The sequence below is a fragment of the Equus przewalskii genome, chromosome 18 (assembly GCF_037783145.1).
Source record: "Equus przewalskii isolate Varuska chromosome 18, EquPr2, whole genome shotgun sequence".
In the NCBI taxonomy this organism is placed as follows: Eukaryota; Metazoa; Chordata; class Mammalia; order Perissodactyla; family Equidae; genus Equus; species Equus przewalskii.
Window position 1 is genome coordinate 60,650,166 of NC_091848.1, and position 24,673 is coordinate 60,674,838.

The window sequence follows — 24,673 nt, forward strand, 5'->3', positions numbered from 1 at the left end:
ACCACCTGCCGCAGTAGAATGGCGCCCTCCTGAAGACGACAGAAGGCTGACCTGGATAAGCTGGCAAGGCGATGCGGGCGCGCGACAGCAAGTGACCGAATTTAAAAGAAGCGAAAAGCCAGTCAACAGACACAGGCTCGGAAATGACGAACGTGGTGGGTTTTGCTGGCACAGATTTTAGGATACTTTTACACCCATGTTTAAGGATTTAAAGGCAAAGGGAATAAAATGAGAGAACAAACGGGGGATTTCAGTACAAAAAAGAAAATAAAATGTATAAAAAAACCCAAAATGTAAATTATTGGGCTGAAAACATATTTATATAGCACTGAAAAAATAAATTCCCTTGAAAAGAGTAATTTCAGGTGAGATATTTCAGAGTAAGTGAAAACTGAACTTGAAACCATTTGAAATAAAAACTATCCAAACAGGAGAAAAAGGCTTAAAAACTTAAACAGAGCATCCATGAATTTAGGGAACATCAAAAACTCTATCACATATGTAATTACATTCCCAGGTGAATAGGGAGAAATATTAGGGCAGAAAAAATATTTAAATAAATGCGGACAAAATTTTTCAAATTTTGTGAAATCTTAAACCTAGTGATTTAAGCAGCTCAAAAAACTCTAACCAGGATAAGAACAAATAAAACAAAACAAAACCTGTAAAAAAATTGTAACCAAATTACTGAAAAACAATGATAATAGAAAAATATTAAGAATAGCCCGTGGCTGGCCGTGTGGCCAAGTGGCTACAAGTTTGCATGCTCGGCTTCAGTGGCCTAGGGTTTCGCCGGTTCGGATCCTGGATGCAGACATGGCACTGCTCATCAGGCCACGCTGAGGCGTCCCACATACCACAACTGGAAGGATCTGCAGCTAGAATATACAGCTGTGTACTGGGGGGCTTTGGGGAGAAGAAGAAGAAAGAAGATTGGCAACAGATGTTAGCTCAGGTGCCAATCTTTAAAAAAAACAGCCAAAGAAAAAAGGACACATTATAGACCTGGGAACAAAAATGAGGACTCTCACTGACTTCTCAACAGAAACAATGGAAGCCAGAAGACAGGGTGTTAAGGAAGTGAGGGAGCACCATCAAATGGGTTTCCTCATACAGTAAAATATATTCTTCAGAAATTAAAGATACACAAACATCTTTTTAGAAATTAAAAAATAATGACAAAATTTATGACCAGGATATCTGGAGTACAAAATATATTAAAGTTTTTTAATGCAGAAGGAAAATATCTTATAGAGATTTGGATGTAGGAAGAAAAACGAATACTTATTGACCTCTTAAAGCAAAAATAATAACAAAATATTGAGTGTGAGGTTTAACATATGTATAAAAATGTATGCACATCTACCAAGGAAGAGAGGGGCAAATGGATGGATACTCTCGGAAGGCTTTCATACTATATGTGAAGGACTATAATACTAATTGTATGTAGACTGTGGTGCTTTTGGATTGAAAACTGTAATTCCTAGAGCCAGCACCTAAACAAAATGGAAAAACTAATAGACTAAACGGGATATTTAAAATCCCAAAGGAAGCAGAAATGGAAAAAAATAAGAAACAACAAACCAAAAAGACAAATATAAAGCAAAGATGGTAGAGTTATATATAAATACATCAATAGTTATTTTAAACTTAAATGGACCATGTACTTCAATAAAATGCAGAAATTTTCCACTTAGATCCCCAAACAAGGCTAACCGATATGTAACAGGGTAGGAAAACATCAACCAGCAAAGACTAATAGAAAGCCACCAGGGTCATAATATTGATTACATTATTGTCAGACAGAAGAGACGGGGTGACACTGAGAAGAATTACCACAGAGAGAGGTTAAGCTCTAAATGAGGAAAGGAGAAAATCAAGAAGACATAACAATCCTAAAAGCCTAATAATCGAGCTTTAAGACAGATAATTAAAAACTAACAAATCTAAGCTGGAAATAGACAAAGTTAATATTATTGTTGGAGGTTCCAGCATCCCATCTATCAATAATTGTTAGAAAAAGAAGACCAAAAATCAGTAAGTATATAGAATATCTGAGCAACTTTCCCCCCAAATTAATTGTCATTTATAAACACTCAAAAACAGCAGAACACATCTGCAAATGAAACATTCACCATAGATCGTGTACATTGTGGTAATGATCAATATATAGACCAAGAGAAGAGGATAGAGAGTGAAGAAATAAACACAGACTTATAGGGTGAATATATTTTCTATAAAGCGCCAAGTTAATTCAAAGGAGAAAAGATAATCTTTTCAATAAACGATGCCGAAACAATTGAATATTTCTATGGAAAAAAATAAAAACAATACTTCTTCCAACATACATGAGCAAACAATTTTGAATAGATCATGCACAAAAGAAGATTGATGAATGGCCAATGGCCACATGAAGATGCGCTAAACGTTAGGCATCCAGAAAGTGAAAATTAAAACCATAATGAGATAACACCACAGTTACTAGATTTGCTAAAAGCAAAATGCTTGACAATACCCAGTGTTGGCAAGGACACGGAGCCGGCGGAACTGCCAGGGATTCCTGACTGAAATGCGCAGTGCCGCAGCCATCATCAACTCATGGAGACATAACCAAGCTGTGGCTCTCTCTCAGTATCACAGAATACTACTCAGCAATAAAAACAGCATAGTTATACTTCAAAACACACGGATGAATTTCAAATAACATTATGCTATGTTTAAAATGTCCAACACAAAAAAGCAAACATTATGGTATCATTTATATGAAATTACAGAAAAGGCAAAACAGTAGGGACGGAAAGGAGAGCAGTGACCCCGGTGGTGAGGGCCGGGCCCAGGGGGGCATGGCCTGCAAGGCAGCCCAAGGACACATTTCAGTTGGTTGGACATGTTCTATATCCTGGTTGATGTGATAATGACTATATTCAATTGCCAAAATTCACCAAACTGCACGCTTAAAATGGTGAAATTTATTCTAGTCTAATTCTTTCTATTTGACGTTTGTTTTTCAGCTTAAGCAAGGTTCGTATAATTCAGAACTTGAGATTCTACTTCTTTTGCAAACGCGGAAGCTTTCTCTGGTCCACGCGTGTCCCTTCTGGTCCCTTCACCACCTGCACGCGCGTCGGGGGCCACCGTGCTTCCGCCCAGAGGGCGCAGCTGCGTCTTCCCGTCGAAGGCCTGGCGCTGAGGCTGCTGAGCACGGCTCCCTGCTGCACCGGGAGCGCCGGCGCCCTGGCCCTTCTGCAGCCGGTGATGGACAGACGTGTCGGGATGTAAGTGCAAGCCGTCCAGCGCCTCTGTCTCCTGGCAGAGCCGCTCTGAGTTGTCCTCACAGTATGTCCGGAGCCGCCGCAAGATGGACCTGAAGCGTCCCACGAAGGACTCTGCCCGCGATCCAACCTCGCCCCGTCTGACGATTTCCTTCCTCTCCTTCTGACTGCTACTAGGCGGCTTCTTAACAAATTCCTTGCACACAAATGTCATCCTCGGATCTCCACTGATATAACCCAACCTAAGAAAAGGACGACATTCTTTGGTTCTATGTATGAGTCTCCCAGCTAAAAGTAAGGAAACTCCACTTGGAGTCAGACAAGGCTTAAGGTAAGGAGGACCCGCGTCTTCCCTCTCCTTCCCATCAGCAGAGGTTTCTCCTTCACGAAGGGTGGGCGCACAGGACGCAGCGGCGGACGCAGCACGGCCGGGGGGCTCTGCTCACAGGAGCTAAAGTGACAGCGAAGGTCTTGATTGTTAGGGTGCCATATCCTAGGGAGGGAAAGTAAAGCTGTTCTGCGTATTTGTTTTTAACATTTTTTCCTCTTCCCAAAATGTCTTTATAAGAAAATACATGTTGAGAGCACTTCAGATAGGGGCTCTGTTGAAGGACGGGGAACACGGCGCATTGTGTATGGCAAGCATTGATTCATTATCCGTTGATTGATTTTTTGTTGAATAGTAATAGAATGTGGTTAAAAAGAAAAAAATAAGATGACTAAAAGCTCTGATATAAATCTGTTAAGGGAGTAAATATTCATATTATTTATTACTTGAAAAAAACTAACATTTTTTACATGATTCTTAGGTTCAGAATCAAGGTTTCTCCAGCCAACGTGCAGGTACTTACATTCATAAAACAAGAAGGCAGCTGCAAAAACGCCACTGGCCGACTTTTACTTGGTTGCTTGGTTTCATTTTGGACTGAAAGAGTGTTTTCAGGTTATTTTTACTTCAACCTATTGTGGGGAAGACTATGGATACAGAGTACATAGAGGCATTCTAGGTCAAAAAGTATGGGGCATCTCATTTTATAAAATATATTTCTTTTGAAATTTTTGTCTGTCACATTCATATTTTTCACTAGTGTTTAAATAATTGTTTTCGATTAATATGATAATCAACTGAACAAGGAAGAGGTGGAGAATGTTAACATACCTCTACTTAGGGAGAGGAAATTACAAACAGGAGACATATCTCTTTAAATCAATACGAGCTACAATTTACCTTCTCTACTATGGGAATAAAATCAGAAATATACACCAGACGCCCATGAGGTTTTCTGTTATGGTATCAGTCTATAACCAGAAGAAATAAGAAATAATTAATATTGTGAAATGATTCCTGAATGGCATAACACAATGTTCAGTTATGTGATGGCTTCGAGGTAAATCATTCTGGAGATGATGATAATGACAGAGATGATGGCAGAGAAGGAGGGAGAAAGCGGCAGTGGAGGAGAACGAAGGAAGGAGGGAGGTAGATGAGGACAATGAGAAAATGAGAGAGATGTGGAGAAAGGGGACATATGGGGAGATAAGCAAAGAGAAAAACGAAATAATTATTTTATGTAAACTGAGTTGACCACAAGTAGTTACTTTACTGGTCCTTAAGAGTTTAGGAGGTTACATTTAATTTCACCCAGCAATTATTTTGTTTTCTTAGTGTATATATATATATATAAGGGTCTTTTTTTTAAGTGAGGAACAGAAAAATGTATTTAATAATTAAGATGCTAGTTTTAAAATATCGGTGTCACATGATAAATGTTAACTCATATGTCAATATTTATCTAATATGCATCCATTCATATCGATACCCTTACATATACTTATCCATTTGTATAAGTATATAGACACAGCATTACACACTTTTTGTCCTTTAATAAACCCTATTCTCCCCTGGTTATTATTTAGAAAATTCCCATCATTTTGCACACAGAAAGGATCACTCGCACTACTGGCTGTGAACTGGACGTGGAGACTCTTCTCTCACTGTTCTCATATATAGACAGTGCATGACTTCATCCTGAGCAGCCTCTGTGTGACGCTTTGTATTGTTTTTGGCATTGGTAACTGGCAGGAGAATTCTTAGGCAGATAGGAAATATCTGCCAAGACAACACTCAGAATAAACGACATGTCCTGGGGTGGCCTTACAGGCACAGTGCTGGTAAATTAAGTCAAACCTGGAATAAGTGGTACCAGGGAGGTAATGCAAATTGAAAAGTGATAAAAAGCACTAGTAAATGGCTATTTTGAAGGACGAATGTCCAACTAAGTTAGCATGAGATACAAATAAAAATTAGAAGAAAAAATTTCTCGTGAAATATGTAAAATATCTGTTCCTTTTCTGTTGCTTCCATGGAGTTGCTTGATCTTCAGAGCCTAGTTCTATTTTCCCTGTATCGCTCAACGACATGAGCTCTGTTGAATACAAGGAGTGAGGAATGATGGGTGTGTGCCCAATAACAAAAGAGAAACAGAAACACTGTCAGGGCTCAACACTGAAGGTCCTCAGAACCTGGGCGTTCTTCCTCAGCCAGCACTTGGTGGGCCCCTTTGAGATGCTGATTAATGTGTCTACTTGGCCAATGACCCAGCTGCACTTGGACCTACAACAAGGATTCTTCTCTTGTTCTTACTAGGAAAGCTCACAGGTTGAGTCTCGAAAGATCTGAATAAACACGGTGCATGTTCCTTTTCCTGAAGCTCTCTACTAGTTCACTTCTTCCAAGTCCTTTCCATCAGATTCAGGAATATTCCCAAGTCTATTTATCAGGAGGATGAGACTTTTCTCCCATTGAACAAATGTAGAATGATTAGAAACTAAAACACATATTCAATCGGATTATGTCACAAAGTACACATTTATCTCTAATTGTACAGTTTAAGACAAACCGTTTTTATTCTATAAATCCTGAACATTAATGGAGATTTACTCTTGCTAAGGATGATAGTCGGCTTGTTATGCAACTCATCTCCTTGTTCTTATGATGTGTGCAGCCAAAATACACTCAGGATCTAATTCTAAATGTTGTAATGAATTAAGACTGTATCCATTGTTTTTTATTCTAGAAGACAAAAATATATTCTACATGTAGTTTGGAAACAATTTTGTGCTATTTTAAACCCAACTCCGAGGGTAGAAAATTAGTCATAAAAGTTTAAGAACTAGTCTCAAAAATGATATTGAACCAAAAGTTATTTTAAAAAATTAAGGGCTGATGTGGAAAGAATGAGCTTATTCTATCATGGTTTTAGAAGTATAGTGATTCTAAAAGTTGGCAAAAGATCCTACAAGCAAAAATTGAAATTATAAACTGTGAAAGTGATTATAGACTAAATCTTTTATAAAACCTAACTGTTAAAGAAGGCATGGAAACAACTTGCCCAGAATATCTAACAAACCTATGAATGTGCACACACCCCCACACACATAAAAGGACGTGGATACCTACAGTCTGCTGTTTTCTCTTTCTATATTCTCTCTATAGAGTGGCACCAGTGCCTTCATTTTTCCTCCAGGTCGAGATAAATCTAAGCCCCTGAATAGACAAGGAGGAAATATTTGAGGTATGTTTGAAAAATTACTTTGAAGGAAAACTGTTTGCAAAATCATATTGATAATCAGCATGCACTTAGAATGTCTCTCATTAAATATCTTAGGCATTTTCTATTTTGATAAATAGGAATTTTTTTTAAATCTAAAATGTCGTTAGTCATGTGATCGAATACCCTTGATTTAAGAGAAAGAAGCTGAGAAGAGAGGGAGACCATAGACTCTGAGACGGTCTCAAAGAGTACAGTCACAATCCAGTAAAAATAGTCATTGCGCTGGTAGCCAGACAGTGTTGGGACAGTTATCAATAACGGGGGGAAGAAAATTGTTCTGAAGTAGAAATTAAGGAATGGATTGATGAACAGGATTAAAAGGAGTCTGAGAAATGTTTGGATTTCCGAATATAGCTTCAGAAAGTTCCAAAAGGTTGGGTAAATAAAGCCAATATTCTAGATTTGTAATTTTTCAAGAACTGTGAGCAATAAAATATAAATAACATCATAAACTTTAAAGCAGTTTTAATTTATGTCTGCTTGGTGTTTGAGATTCTTTGTAATGTTTTAAATTTTGTATTCAAGGCTGTTGGACATCCCACTTCTGTAACTAAAGCCAAATTTGCCTGTGAGACTAAATGAGGAAAAAAGGGAAAACCCTGGCTGTGCTTTGTTTTAATAATAAAACATTCTGGATAATTAAAATGTTTAATTTGGAAGAATATTTGACAGGTAGCAACATTCATACAGTGTTCATGAATACATACATAATAGATGTCAAGTACCAGAACAACTTCAGTAATTACTATGCACAGGACTTTGAATACTATTATGTGCAGTAAAAGGGAAAAAATGTAGAAAACCTTTATTTATTTAAATATACATTAATGATGAAAATATTAAGAATCTTTTAAACTAACTCAATTTGGCTACTTTCTGAATCGATTTATGTATGTTGTGTATTTAAAAAGCCTATGCCCAATTCACCCTCAAAGATAAAATGTTTTTAGTCTGTTATCAAAATGTAATTTATCCATCATTTTTATAAAGCATACAAGTCGTGCTTATGATCTATCTTAACATAGCTAATGTTATATAGCCTGAGTGATGTGATAGCTAGAGGGCTATTAAAATGTGTTGATACACAGTGAAAATATTCATTAAATTTCTTAATATTTTTGTAAATGAAATCTATAACATGAGTTATACAAAGACAAAAATACCATCTCTCTAACTTACTTTACAATCGAATTTCCGCAGGTACCATCACAAAGCAGCTTCTGCACTTATTAAATTCAATATTTGTTCTCCTTCAGACCTTTTATAATCACAGAAACATCGTGGCAGATATGTGAAAGATTGAGTCTAAAAATATTTTCTAGAAGTAATAAGACATGCAAGACACAATGATATGACACTTACACATTTTGTGCTTTTGTGTTATGTCCTTAGAAGTGTGATTTTTATGAAATAAAAAGAGTTTATCTGCTGTCAGATATGGGGTACCATTAAATACTTTAAGGTAAAATATTATATAAAATAATGATTGTTCCTACATTTTCCCAAACGTGGATAAAAAGGAAAAAAATACAATTAATCAGGCAAGTGTTATTAAGCAGGTGGCAATTTGGCATCATGCAGACAAACCATCTGGTTGATTGACTAAAATTTCACTTTTCATAGGTCTCCTCACAGGGTATGAATGTGGCAGAGTCCCAGAATTTTTGATAAACTGGCTGCACTGTCATGTTTTAAAATACAGTGATGCAAACAGTATGTTTTATGACTCTATATAAGGTATTTTAAATATTTAGTAAATATTTACCAGGTGTTATTGTGATTTCCTCTTGTTATTTTGCAGATATGATTCCTTGGAAGATAATTTTCTGCTTTCTTTAATCATATCCTATGTAGATTTAATTCCTCTTCACTTTCTGCCTTGGAGCTGACCCATAGGCACTGGCGGCCACCTTCATAATAAAATGTTACATAGTTTCCATGACTGATTGCTAGTCCCCCTCAAGAGAGAATTTAAACTAATTTAACATAGCTTAAAATATTTTATCCTTCTATATACCAGAAAATATATTTTATTTCGAACATTTAATAGGCCTATTTATGAGACTATATATTTATTATATATAACATTAATATAAAATATATTTAAAATTATATATTTGTAAAATCAGTACAAGCATATCTAGTTTCATTGCATTTCACTTCATTGTGCTTCACGGATATTGTGTTTTCTGCAGGACCCTCCACCAGCAAGAAGATTACTACTTGCTAAAGGCTCAGATGATGGATACCACTTTTTAGCAATAAAGCATCTTTTAATTAAGGTACGTACCTTTTGCTAGACACAATACTATTGCACACGTATAGACTACAGTATAGTGTAAACATAACTTTTATATGCACTAGGAAACCAAAATATCCATATGACTTTTATTGCGATGTTTGCTTTATTGCGGCGGTCTGGAGCTGAACCCATGATACCTCCAAGGTATGTCTGTGCCCAAAATCAGAGAGTGTAAGAGAGAATCAGAGGCCATTAACTGGCAGTGACACATTTGAGAAATAACCACAATTAACTTTTTGGGAAATACACACTTTGCGCATGCCTGTGCACACACTGTTTCGATTTTGAACCAAATTGGTTCTGGCTCAGGATGGCAGTGTAGGAAGATCCTGAACTCACCTCCTCCCATGGACATATCGAGTCTACAGCTACATGTGGAACAATCTCCTCTGGAAAAACTTAAAAACTAGCAGAGTGATCCTTTCACATGCGGGAAATGGAGGGAAATCGCACTGAGCTGGGTGGCAAAGGCTGAGACATGGTCTTACTATAAACCCCACCCCCGTGGGGTGACCCGCAGTTGGCGGGGAACTCAAAACCCAGAGCTTCCCCATGAGAAGAGAAGGGCTCATATCCCACATTGGGCACCACAGCTTTTAAGACTGACATCTGAGAGAGGAACCACCAAAAGACCAGCAGGGCTCACCTTATGAGACCCAGGGGGATGTAGTGAACTGAGGAGCTGCTCTTAAAGGGCTGGCTTGCAGACTCACCCACCCCAGGGCACAGTGCAGAAGCAGCCCTTTGAGAAGTGCCCAGACTATATGGGAAAGAGACTCATTTCCTAATATGAAAGCGTAGGTCTGGGGACAGAGGCTGGTGGGCCCCTTCTTCCTGCTCTCCCTCTGCCCTGCTCAAGCCAGAGGCACCTTTTTTCCCCCTTTTTCAGCAGCTGCCATCTTTGCACTGCCCCCGGCCTCTCTCCAGCCAGTGAGTGCCATCTTCCTTCTCTCCCTCTTCTGCACTCCAGAGCATCAGCATCTCCCAGACAGGAGCTTCTGCACACATTCTGTGCACCGGGTTTGTGGTTGCTGCCCAGGGGACAACCTGTGACCACCTGCCCAGGAGAGCTTGTGTTCCTGGGCCCCCATGGGACTGTAGCCATCAGAGAGACAGTTCTCTCTGTCTACCACCCCCAGGGCTCTGCCAGACCGCAGACTGAATGGCAGTCTTTGTGGAAGAGGCCCGTTTGCTGGCTCTGGAGCTTTGGCTGCAGGGGCAGGCAGGTGGGTGTGCATGGGAAGGCTAAGCTCAGGGGATGTAGGCTGGGGCACCACCTTTGCACTCTTCCTCTGCTTCACTACAGCTCACTAGTATTTCCAAGAAAGGAGCTCGTACACTTGTATGGAGCCCCAGTTATGGGGCTGCTGCCCAGGGGACACCTCCAGATCTCCTGGCTCTGGAGGTCAGCAGGGCTTATGCTTGCAATCCCACAGGACAGGATATATTTGCATTCTTTAAGAGCTGCTGTCTGAGGGTCTGCTTTCCAAGCAGCCTGAATCCAGATGCTGTCTGAGATTGTCCCCTTTGGGACACTGACTGGCCGTGGTACACCCTCTACAACTAGGAGCTATTAGAAATAAAATAGGCTGCTTGGACCATCACAAAGGTTTGAAAGATAACCAAGAGCCGGGGCAGGGTTGAACAATAATGTTCATCTTCTACACAAGGGCAGCCCCTCAAGACTGAGAGAAGTGGCTGTTTCATCTAATGCATAGAAACCAACACAGAGAGTCAAACAAAACGAGTAAAAAGAGGAATATGTTCCAAATGAAAGAACAAGATAAGACCACAGAAAAAAACCTTAATGAAACAGAGATAATTAATTTACTTGATAAAGAGTTCAAAGTAATGGTCATAAAGATGCTCACTGAACTTGAGAGAAGAATGAATGAACGCAGTGAGATTTCAATGAAAACACTAAAATATAAGGAATTTCCAAACAGAATTCACAGAACTGAAGAATACAATAACCGAACTAAAAACTACATTAGAGGAGTCCAACAGCAGACTAGAAGAAGCAGAAGAAAGGATCAGTGAACTCAAAGAGAAGGCAGAGTAATTCACCCAATCGGAGCAGAAAAAAGAAAAGATGATTTAAAAAAAGTGATGATAGCTACAGGGACTTATGGGAAAACATCAAGGGACTAGCACTGGCCTTATAGGAGTCTCAGAAGAAGAAGAGAGAGAGAAAGGGGAAGAAAATTTATTTTAAGAAATAATGGCTGAAAACTTCCCTAATGTAGGGAAAGAAACATATATCCAGATCCAGGAAGCTCAGAGTTTCAAATAAGATGAACCCAAACAGCCCCACACCAAGACACATTATAATTAGAATGTCAAAAGTTAAAGGGGGGAGAGAAGCTTAAAAGCAGCAACAGAAAATCAACTTATAATGTACAAGGGATTCCTGTTATGTACAAGACAAGAGTCTTATGGGGTCATAAGACTCTTAGCTGATTTTTCAGCAGAAACTTTGCAGGCCAGAAGGGAGTGGCATGACACATTCAAAGTGATGAAAGAAAAATATTTCCAACCAAGAATACGCTATACAGAAAATCTGTCATTCAGAATTGAAGGAGAGATAAAGAGTTTTCCAAAAAAGCAAAAGCTAAAGGAGTACATCACCACTAAACCAGCCTTACAGGAAATATTAAAGGGGTTTCTTTATGCTGAAAAGAAAGTGCACTAATTAGTAACAAGAAAACACATGAAAGTAACAATCTCATTGGTAAAGGTAGTGGATTAATCACTTATAAACCTAGTATGAAGATTAAAAGACAAAAGTGGTAAAACTAACTACAATAATTAGTTAAGGAATACACAAGATAAAAAGACGTAAAACATGACATCAAAAACATAAAATGTTTGCGGGGAGGTAAAAATGTAGGGCTTTAGAATGCATTCAACCTTAAGTTGTTTTCAACTTAAAACAGACTGTTATAAGACTTTAAATAGACTGTTGTTACATGTAAGCCCGTGGTAACCAGAAAGCAAAAACCTATAGTAGATACAAAACATATAATGAGAAATGAATCTAAGCATACTGCTAAAGAAAGTCATAAAACCATAAAGCAAGAAATCAAGAGAAGAAGAAAGAAACAGAGGAACTACAAAAAAGCCAGAAAAAAATAACAAAATGGCAATAAGTACATACTTAATAATTTCTTTAAATGTAAGTGAACTAAACTCTCTGATCAAAAGGCATAGAATGGAAAATGGATAAAAAATAAGACATATCTATATGATGCTACAAGAGACTCAATTCACATGTAAGAACACACACAAACTAAAAGTGATGGGATGGAAAAAGATATTCCATGCACATGGAAATGAAAAGAAAGCTGGGGTAGCAATACTTATATCAGACAAAACAAACTTTAAAACAAAGGCTGTAATAAGCGACAAAGGAGGATATTACATAATGATTACATTGATATCCCACTTACATCAATGGATATATCATCCAGACAGAAAATAAATACGGAAACATCTGCTTTAACTATACATTAGAACAAATGAACTTAGATATATCCCAGAGCAACAGAGTACACATTCTTCTCAAGTGCAATTGGAACATTCCCCAGGATAGATCATGTTAGTCCACAAAACAAGTCTTAACAAATTTAAGAAGATTGAAATCAGATCAAGCATCTTTTCCAACCAAAATGGTATGAAACTAGAAATCAATTACAAGAAGAATACTGAAAAATTCACACATATGTGGAGGCTAAACAAAATGCTACTGAACAGCCAATGGATCAATGAAGAATCAAAGGTGAAATTGAAAAACACCCTGAGACAAAAGAAAAAGGAAATAAAACATATTAAAACTTCTTGGATGTGGTAAGAGTTGTTGTAAGAGGGGGGTTCATAGTGATAAATGCATCCCTGGAAAAAAAGAAAAATCTTAAGTAAACAATCTAAGATTACACCTCAAGGAACTAGGAAAAGAACAAACACAGCCCAAAGTTAGTTGACGGAAGGAGATGCCAAAGACTAGATCAGAAACAAATTAAATAAAGACTAGAAACACAATAGAAAAACTCAAAACAGATACTGTGTTGACCATTTCACAATACACACAAACATCTAATCATTATGTTGTACACCTGAAACTAATATAACGTTGTATGTCAATTATACCTCAATAAAAATTTTTTGAACCAAATTAAACTCATATAATTGGCATTGTTTCAGGATGTACTTCTTCACTTAAAATTTTGAGATTATTTTGCAGTAGTAATTCCTTTGGGAACATGTGTTTTTCCATCCTTAAAGGGAAACGTTCAAGTCACTATTTCTAGGTAGCTGTAGAACATTTAAGAGTATTTTTGAGAACCTACATAACTTTTCCAGGGATACAGGAGGCAGAATTTAAAATGTCAAGGTGGGATGAACTTTCTATATAATACACATTTCAACTTAGAAAGAATCTTCTCCTCTTTACTAATTATCTACATATCTTAAGTATGCGCCATTCTCCTCCAACAAAGTGTACGTTCCTTCACATGAAAAACGGGTCTATTATTCATCTTATTCATCTTTGCATTCTCTAGTAAGATTCAGAGCAGTCAATCCAGGTTTTATTAAACAAAAACCTCTACCATGGTGTAATTGTTGAATTTATGAGTACAGATGAGAATCGGATACGTTCTACTTCTTCCTTTTGTTATTATTATGCCAACTGTCATCCATGACTACTTGTTTTGGGCACCACACCTGTTTGTATTCATTAGGGAGCCAACAAAATCGTTTCTGTTTATACTATTTTGCTAATCCTACTGTGTCTGTTTGTAAACAGTAGATAATTGCTATTTTTAATTACTACTGTTTTTAAACAGTGGATATTTTCTATGTTTAATTATTATTGATAAAATCAAACAAAGGACACCACAATACTAATAAAAACAATATGGCATCTACTTTTTTCATATATTTCATATATTGAATGCTTAATAATTAAAGCCCTCCCTATTTTATTCACTTGATAACCAGTATTTGAAATTATTCACCAAATTTTTTAACATATATATATTTTGTATTTCTTCTGTGAAATAATTTCTTCATCAGAGTGATTTAACCACATATAATGGATCATCTAAGTGATTTCTTTATGGAATTTCTCTTTTAGCATTTTATAGAATGTAGTTTCTATTCTATATTCCTCAGAATCAAGTGAGGTTGATTTTTACAAATAAGAATATAAAGTAGTTAAATTGCACTAGCAAATAAAAAAAAAATGCAATCAACAAAATAAACAAAGTGGGAAGAAGACCAAATAGACTGTTCATGTGAAAGGATGCAGCTCAAAACAGGAGAAGTTGTGTTTAGTGCACTCACCTGACATCAAAACACCAAAAAATGATAGCAAAAGCAAATAGCATGATATACTTTTATGATTTTAGAACAATTTTAGGATCACAGAAAAATTAAGAGGAAGGTATAGAGATTTCCCATATACCACGACACATGCATAGTCTCCCTCATTATCAAATCCCACATGAGAGCAGTACATTTGTTACAATGGATGAACCTCCACTGACACATCATTATCACACAAATCCATAATTCACATTAGGGTTCAGTCATAAAGTCATAGTGCAATGCATTACCCACCTGTCTGTGGTGGTGGTGGTGTAAACAGACCCACTGTGCTGGCAGTTATATAAAAATACAGCACATACATTATGTACAATACACAATACTTGATAACGATAATGAATGACTATATGACTATTTACTGGCTTATGTATTTCCTATACTATACTTTTATCCTTACTTTAGAGTATCCTCCTTCTACTAATAAGAAAACAGTTTATTGTAAAACAGTATGCCGTGGTATGCTGACAGCAGTCTCATACATTTTGTGTTTACTGAGTCTCTTGATTGCATAGTTTTTTCTTGTGATTGATCTAATCTCATATTGTTTTGTTCACCACGGCCCTCAGGCTTACAAAATCCACTGCCAATGTTGTCAGTAAGAAGCCGTCTTGAGTGATTGACCTGGCAACAAAATTAAAAGTGATTAAGGACTATGAAGGTGGAGAATCAGTGATGGTTATCACTCCCCAGTCAGGCATGTCCCATTCCACCATAGCTATGATCCTGAAGAACAAGAACAAAGTGATGGAAGCTGTTAAAGGATCTGCTTCATTGAGGCAATGAGACTAACAAAAACTTGAGAAACGCCTATACTAGACATGGAGACACTTCTAGTGACCCGGATTCAAGACCAGATACAGAAGCATATCCCTCTCAGCAGCATGATGACTATGGACAAAGCAGAAAGTTTATTTGTGATGTTGAAAGAGAAGGCCAGACCCAACCACAAAGTTGAATTTACGACCAGCTCTGGGTGGTTTAAATGATTTAAGAATCGTTACTCATTACATATTGTGAAAGTGAGAGGTGAATCTGCGAGTGCTGGTGTGAAAGCAGTTGAAGAATTTTTGGAAACTCTAGATAAGCTGATAGTGGAGGAAAATTACTTGCCAGAGCAAATATTCAACATGGCTGAAAACTCCTTATTCTGGAAACAGATGCCTGAAAGGACTTTCGTCCACAAGGAGGCCAAGTCAGTGCCAGGTTTCAAGGCTTTTAAGGTCAGGATAGCAGTCTTGCTTGGGGGCAATGCTGCAGGCTACAAACTGAAACCCTTTGTGATCTGGCACGGCGAGAGCCCCAGGGCCTTCAAGTGTATCAGTGAGCACACTCTGCCAGTGTACAGCAGCAATGAGAAGTCATGGATGACCCAACTTCTTGTCCAACATGCCCTCCTGAAATGCTATGCCAGCAAAATGGGGAAGTACCGTGGAGAATGGAGAATATAACATGCCATTCAAGATTTTGCTTATTGTTGATAACTCTCCCAGACATCCTCCCTTTATTGGTGATCTTCATCTCAATATCAAAGCAGTGTTTCTCCCTCCACACACCACCTCTTTGTTTCAACCAATGGATCAAGGAGTTATAGCAGCTTTAAGGTCTACTACCTGAGGAGGACCTTTGCCCAGGCTATTGCTGAAAATAAGACACTGATGCAACTCTGGAAGGATTACAATGTCTGTGACTGCATCAGGAACCTTGCTTGTGCTTGGGGTGATGTTGGCAAGGAGTGTGTGAATGACATCTGGAAGAAGACACTCAAGAGGTTCGTCCATGACTTCAGAGGATTTGCTGAGGGTGAGGAGGTTGCAAAAATCAACAAGGCTGTAGTTGAGATGGCAAACAACTCTAACCTGGGTGAGGATGAGGATGACACTGAGGGGCTCCTAGAGGCGGCTCCTGAGGAGCTGACTCGTGAGGAGTTGTTGGACCTGGAACAGGAACACACAGCCGGAGAAGAGGCAAGAGAGAAGGAAACTGCAGGAGAAGAAAAGGAAGAACCACCAGGAAAATTCACAGTGGAGGGTTTAGCAGAAGCTTTGGCAGACCTCCACAAGCTCCTTAAAAAGTCTGAAAACATGGACCCCAGCAGCGAGAGGTTTTCATTAGTAGAGAGGAATGTTTGTGGTGCGTTATCTGCTTACAGACAAATCTGTGGTGAAAACAGAAACAAACCAAGCAAACCACGTGGGCATATTTCTGAAGAGTGACCCCTCCTCAAGAAGAGCCTCAGGCAGGTCCTTCAGGAGGCGTTCCAGAAGAAAGCATTGTTATCATAGGAGATGACAGCTCCATGCATGTTATTGCCAGTGAAGACCTCCCAGTGGGACAAGATGTGGAGTGGAACACAGTGATATTGATGATCCTGACCCTGTGTAGGCCTAGGCTAACGTGTGTGTTTATGTCTCAGTTTTTAAGCAAATAATTTAAAAAGTAAAAAAGAAAAATTAAATACAAAAAAAGCTTATATATGGATATGAAGAAAGAAAATATTAGAGTACCGTTGTAGAATGTGTTTGTGTCTTAACCTAAGTGTTATTACAAAAGGGACAAAAAGTCAAAAAGTCTAAAAAGTTTATAAAAAGTTATAGTAAGCTAAGGTTAATTTATTATTGAAAAAAGAAAACTATTTATTTATAGATTTAGTGTAGCCTAAGTGCGCAGTGTTTACGAAGGCTGCAGCAGTGCACCGTGATGCCCTAGGCCTTCACTCACTCTCCACTCACTCACCCAGAGCAACGTCCAGTCCTGCAGGTCCATTCATGGTAAGTGCTCTATGCAAATGTGCCATTTTTTATCTTTTACACTGTATTTTTACCATATATTTTCTATGTTTAGATATGCAAATACCATTGTGTTACTGTTGCCTACAGAGTTCAATACAGTAACATGCTGGACAGGTTTGCAGCCCAGGAGCAATAGGCCAGACCATACAGCCCAGGTGTGTAGAAGGATATAGCATCTAGGTTTGTGTAAGACAGTCTGTGATGTTTGCACAATGACAAAATTGCCTAACGACGCATTTCTCAGAAAGTATCCCTGTCGTTAAGTGATACATGACTGTATAATGACATGTATTCATCATTACAGTATCAGAGTGTTTTCACTGTCCTAAATGGCCAAAAATCCAAAACAGTGCCCACCAAATGCTGGTGATGATGTGGAGTAATAGGGACTCTCATTCATTGCTGGTGGGAACACAAAATGGTACAGCCACGTTGGAAGACAGTTTGGTGGTTTCTTACAAAACTAAACATACTCTTACCACATGATGCAGCAATCACACTGCCTGGTATTTACCAAAAGGAGCTGAAACTTATGTCCACACAAAAAGCTGCACACAAATGTTTATAGCAGCTTTATTCATAATTGCCAAAATTTGGAAGCAATCAGGTTGTCCTTCAGTACGTGACTGGGTAAACATACTCTGGTACATCCAGACGATGGAATATTATTCAGTGCTAAAAAAGAATGAGCTATTAAGCCAGGCTTGCACATTTAGAATAAACCCCAGCATAATATACTTTTAAATCAGCATTCACTATAAATTTTCATAAGGATTACTTGGAATATGAATGAGACAAGAAAAGGAGCTATTATTTGTAAATTTACTATGACTCAGGCATTATCCTACTAAACCTGGTACAGCCATATTTTAATCAATTCTTACTAGAATATTATTAGTATTCTCAATTTTGTATAGGATAATAATGAAACTGAGAGAAGTTTGTAATCTGAAAAAGTTTAACCTTAGAAATTTAATGTGAAGATGATATTCAAAACCAAGTTGCATCTTATTACAAAATATTTTCTACTCTGTGTTAGATTGAAAATATTAAGATTAAATTAGTCATATTATACTTGCACTAAAATAACTGGCATTTCTTTTTATTTGAATATGTTAAATCACATAAAATAACGCATGTGCATATATATATATATATATATGAGATTCCAGATAAACTGAGTTAAACAATACATAAAAATAAAGATGAGTTTTAGATACGTTTTTAGATCCTCTTGTAACAGAGTAGGCTAAAGCAAACATTTGCTGCTGCTGCTGCTATTACTGTTGTTGTATTAGTATTAGAACGGACACAGTGAAAGTAAATCCTGATTCTATTTGTGGTTTAAACTAATGATTTTCAAAGTGCCTCCTCCCATTCTGATTTTCTCTTGTTTATTAAAGACCTGTGAATAATGTCACACTGCAGAGGTAAGCACCTCTTTGCTAAAAGGATAACATCTTACTTTTATTTCTCTTAAAGTCATATGTACTGCAGAGAGCATCTATTTTATGTTAGAAATTAGGATACTTATTTTAGGGAAAAGAAATTGCTTTCTTCATACTGTATATTGTAACAGAACTGTTTGAGTCCAAAAGCAATTTAAGTCAGCAAGATATTGAACTGTAATTAAAGATTTATGATTCCATTAAAAGGTAATGCTATACTTAATCCCCAATAATAAAACACTTCATAAAAGTTCAGTGTTATACACAATGTGGAATACAAATGTCAAGTTCTCCCAAATATTTACTGGGCTTGGGATTCTATGGAAAATATTCACACTTGAACTTCAGTAATATATCAGGCTGCTTTTAGATTTTATTGTAGAATTATGATTCTCTTTCTCTGCATATATGTTCAGAACATATTTTGTGGGATATGATATAGGTACGTAGATAACTGGATATCTTTTGAAAGATATTGTGATGTATTACTTCTTTTCAATGTATTTTAATTCTTAAAGGGATGACAGATTTCTGGTCAAGATGATACAGTAGATTCATGTTGCAATGCCCTTTCTTAGCTCCAAATATATAAAACTAAAGCATTACAAATATAGATAATTGAAAAGGAATAGCCAGGTTGAAAAAACAGAAACAGACAAAATGTGTAGAGTATTGAAACTGTGGGCCCTGGACCATAAGTATACAATGATGACCAAAGATTTGGCTCCAGCATGATAAAGGGACAACATGTGCACATGTGAGATGAGAGCAAGAGTCAGTCTCACCACCTGAATGAGAGCATTGCCTGGCAAGCTCCCCGTCTCAACCAATGAGGCTAGAAAGACCACTGCAGAGCCCTCTTCAACAGGATTGCCATGTTTAGCAAATAGAAATTGTAAATACAATGGGGCATACTTATACTAAAATATTATCTGGTTTATCTTAAATTCAAGTTTAACTGTATTTTATCTGGCAACTATACTTATGAACCTACAGTCTAAAGAAGCAAATACAGTTTCAGAACTGAAGAAAGATGATTTCAACTTATGTTTAAATTTGGCTCCTCAACACCACCACAGAGTTGAAAGCCCAAGATTTTATTAATTTTATAACGCTATAAAATTTCGTCATAAGCCTCAGTTCTCAAGGACCAGTGGCCCAGATAACAGACACCAGTAAGCTGCTGATTGGAAGACAGCAAAGGAAAATCCAAACAAAGATAAAGAAGAAATACAAGTGTATTAAAGTAGAAAACTCCTTTCCAAATGATACAACAGATCACATCCCAAAATATGAAAGGAAAGTCAATGCCAACAAAGTAAACACAAATTAACTATTTCTATGAAAGTTAAATCTAGATGAAAATGATTTTATAAAATGGTCTAATATAGAGATTAAATTCAGCATGTTTGTGGTGCTCAAATAGTTATATGGAAAAGTAAATTTAAAAGAAAAAAACAGTATCAAATAGAAGAATGAAAGGAGAATTTATGACTACGGAACATGAATAGAAAATTTTGGAAATAATAAATTAATATATATATTGTCCTTTCAATAGAAGCATAATAAATAGTGCAAACTAGATAAGACACAAATGAGGAAAATATCAGCAACTTGTCAGACTCTACTGAGAGATTTTCCACTAGTGTACCAAAATGTTAAAATGTTGGCATTGAATTTAAGAAGATCAGTGGAATGACAAGTAGAGACTCTGAAGAAGATCTTTAGGTCTCAGAAGAAGAAAATGGAAGGAAGGTTGGAGTGGTAATATCTGAAGGTATTATCAATGTGACTTTTTGATAATTGAAGGAAAAAAATGAGTTCTGTTTTTATATTACACTTATGCTAAAAAGAATAAATAAAATATATTTGTACCTGTGTTCATCACAGAGAAAATTTCCAGAAAAAAATAATTAAGGTGTTTTTGGTCTTTTTTAAGTTATAAGGTCATTTGTCGAAGAAATGAAATTAGCTTTTTGCTAAATTGGCATACCAGATTTTTTAACCAGCTTCAAAAAATATCTAAAGAAATTTTGAGAAAAAATAACTAACAACCTAGAATATTAGCTAAACTTTAATTTAAAACTGAGGGTAAAATTAAGACTTCATGTTCAGCTACGAAATGATCAATATAGCTATTCACCAACCATCATCAAATATAATTCAAAAAACCCCTAAAATGTAGTATCTTCTTTAGCAAAAATAAAGATAGAAATGCTGAATATATTTTTTAAAAGTATTATAGAGAGAAGTAGAACTCCAGAGTAGAACTATAATTTTAAAATTGCAAGTGGCATGTGGCTTTCTCATTGTCCTTTCAGAAATTCCTCAATCAAGAAAGATAAATGATATGAAACTCAATCCATATTTGCAATAATAATAGGAAATTTATGTATCCTGGCACTACATTATGTGAAAAAACTCTGTAAATGGAAGCAAATTTAGATAACAGTTTAGAAAGATGACAACTGATGATACTTATGGCTGAAAATCTTGCACTACCATGATTGAGGCAAGTTCCACAAATTAAGTGAGGCAGCTTGAGTTCAAAACTAAACTGCTTGTTTGGAATAGGGGAAGTATCTTACGGCTCGTGGTGAGTTCCCTCTTTCCAGCCTCGTCCAGCATGAAGAAGAGGCAGGAAGGTGGGCATGGATGAGCAATCCCATCTGCAGATAGTGGGTTCCACAGGAGTTAGACTGGTGGAAGAGAACTGTGTTGCCCTGTGAGGAGCTGATTGCTGTTGTCTGGCAGAGATACAGACTAAGAGAATGTACTCAAGAAGACCCTCTTGTTCTTGTGAAGAAAATATTTACTATACTATAACATGACCATGGTCCTCATGAGTAAAGCTGGCTCAGGAAGCAATTACAGCATCCAAATACAAGCAAAATGCAAAATATTGAGCCTAGGATCTACAAGAGGTAAGGGCAAGAAAAAGAAAAGGTGAAAGCCAATGTTTACATTCACCAGAAAAAAAAAACTACAGAGATATGTAAACATCATGACCCCAAATTTTGTCATTACATTAAAAAATATAATAAATGAATCTGTCATTTCACTTCTGTGAAATTAAAGTTTAAAACAGACATACAAAATCTTAGGGACAATATATCAAACTAGAGGATAAACTAGGTAATATGACTTCTGAGAAGAATCATAAAAGAAAAACCTGACTATCTGAGGGAAAAGAAAAATTACTTTCAGGTAGCACAAAGACACAACATAGGACACGAAAGAGGGAACTGAAAAAATTCACAAAATAAAAAATAAATTTAAAAAGAGGCAAAACAACATGAAATTCAATAGAACTTAATTAGAAAGCATTGAAATCACCAACTGAAGGACATATTGGGTCTTAGAAAAAAATTAACACAGTAATCAATCTAGAAATATCTTCAAAAGCTAACTGATTTCAAAGCTTGTCGAAGAATCCATCGGCAGTGAAGCAAAATACGATTCTACCCAAAATTACAAAGCAATCGACCAGCCTAAGCTTTTCCCACATTAACAGTAAACTCTGAAAAGGACTTTGGCAATGCCTGCAAAGCCCTCAGGGAAAGAACATAGGAACCAATAATTTTAAGAGCACACAAATGTCATTCAAATGTAAAAGTAAGAAATCAAGATTGCCCAGCATTCATGAGATCAAAGAAAGCTTTCTCGTGAATCCTTCTGGAAGAAACTCCTAGAAGATGAACTTCAGCCAGGTAATGAATGATACAATGACTGTGAAGACATTGCAGTGGTCTTGTGACAGGCAGAAGATCAACAGGACCACAGGACCACCCATGACCTGTACCCTTGTACCTTGTATAATCTTCTCCCTTGAGTGCAGGCAGGCCTGAAACTTGCTTCTAACCAGTAGAATATGGCACATCTTGGGAATATAAGCTCTGTGTTTCTGTTCAGCTGCACGGCAAATGTGAGGGATCTCTGTTGATGTCATTAAGCTCTGTAATCAGTTGACTTTAGGTTAATCAAGTTTATCTTGTATGAGTCTGATCAAATCAGGGGAGCTTCTGAAAGAAGGCTTGGGGTAAAGACGATGATGTCAGACTCTTTCCGGCTTTTCTCAGCTGCAAGGAAATGAATCTTGCCAACAGTATATCACGTTAGAAGAGGATGCCAAGGCCTTTGGTTAGCGTGGAATTGGTGCTTTCCTCTCTAATTATGCATGTTTGCAATAACTCATAATTATTAAACAAAGGTCCGATGTAGTCAGATTAAATCCAACCAACATAGAGAACGCATTTGAACCGATTGCGTGGAATGCTGAGAAGAGTTTTTGTCATATTTACCTTCTAGTATAAACTAGATTCCTGTACATCAGTTCGTATTCCTCAATATTTTCTCTCTTTTCCTTCCTTTTCTTCAATTTTTATCACGCTATTCAATCTATGAGTCATATATTCATTTTTTTCAAAAATGAATCAGTCTAACAATTTAGGCCTTGTATAACCATTCGAAATATTAACTAGTTACAAATGAATTTATTTAGATAAGTCTTAAACTCATAGTTAATGTTTTCATGATTTGCATCGCTATAGCGAGGCTTCATGTCAGAAACACTGGGGCATGAAGAATTGAATTGATCTGTTGAATAGGAAAATGTGCTGGATATCGCTAGATCTATATGCTCAAATTCCAGGTGTTTTTGAACACTGTATGTGGAGAACACATGATGTCTTTGATGTTCCCAAAAGGTTCAAAGACAATAAGCGCCTGATGGAAGGACACAGAACTCTTTGTTGACACACCACTGACACCACGTCAATGTCTTCATAGGGTACCTCATAAGATTTCAAATGTTTCTATCGTCGTAGTCATTGTTTGTTATCCTTCTGAGGAATATGGGATTTAAAATTGTGTTGGAGCAGCTGTTCAAAGAAGCCACTTGAGTTGTGAGGGTTATTATCGACAGTCTCAGTGTGATGATTGCATTACTGTGTGCTTCAATACAATTTTGAAAAATGAGAAATATTCCAACCAGGCAGAGAGGAACGACTTGCTGTTTGTTTCTGAGTAACTCAGTCTGCCACATGTTAGGTTGGAACAGATACAAGAATCGTATAATGATTATTGAAACCTAGGTAAAAATACACATTAAAGCAGGCTGTAGGATATCTGATGTTTGATATGCATTTATCAAACAACCTATAGACCCTTGTCTTTGAAAATGAAGAGATGAGGTTCAAGGGCATAAAATTATCAAACGTGGTTATGACCAATGATGATTTATTATCATTATTAGTCACGTCTTTTTTTTTGTTTATTTCTAGAATGAGTACAGTTCCAGTGCCACTTGACCCTTCTTTTAGCTGTGTTCCAGGAGTTGTGTGCAAATTTTTATTTTGATCATTCAAATTTTATTTTACATACAGTAGGAAAATATAGAACATAAACTACTACTGCTATAAATTGTTGTGAAGTAAATGGCTCCTTTTAATAAAAATAAATACTGCTCGATGTAATAGTATTATAAATCTATAGTTATATAATATTTATAAGGGTATTATAAATCTATACATTTTTACACATAACTTCCATCAAAATGGTCAAGCATCTTAACTTTACTAAACATATTAACATTACTATACGTACTGTTGTAGGCTAATTTTCAAATCATTCAAACTAGTTCAGATAGTCCTTCCATTTATTAAATTCTATATTTTGACATATCCAAAAGAAATATTAAGGTTTATCTATATCTTTATATATATATAATATATATATATATCTTTATATATATAAAAAGGTTTACATATCTTTTTATCTGTATTGAGATATATATCTCTATATCTTTTCCAAAGTAAGAAGTAATGTGTAATATCATTTCATGGTGACAATTTAGAATGACACT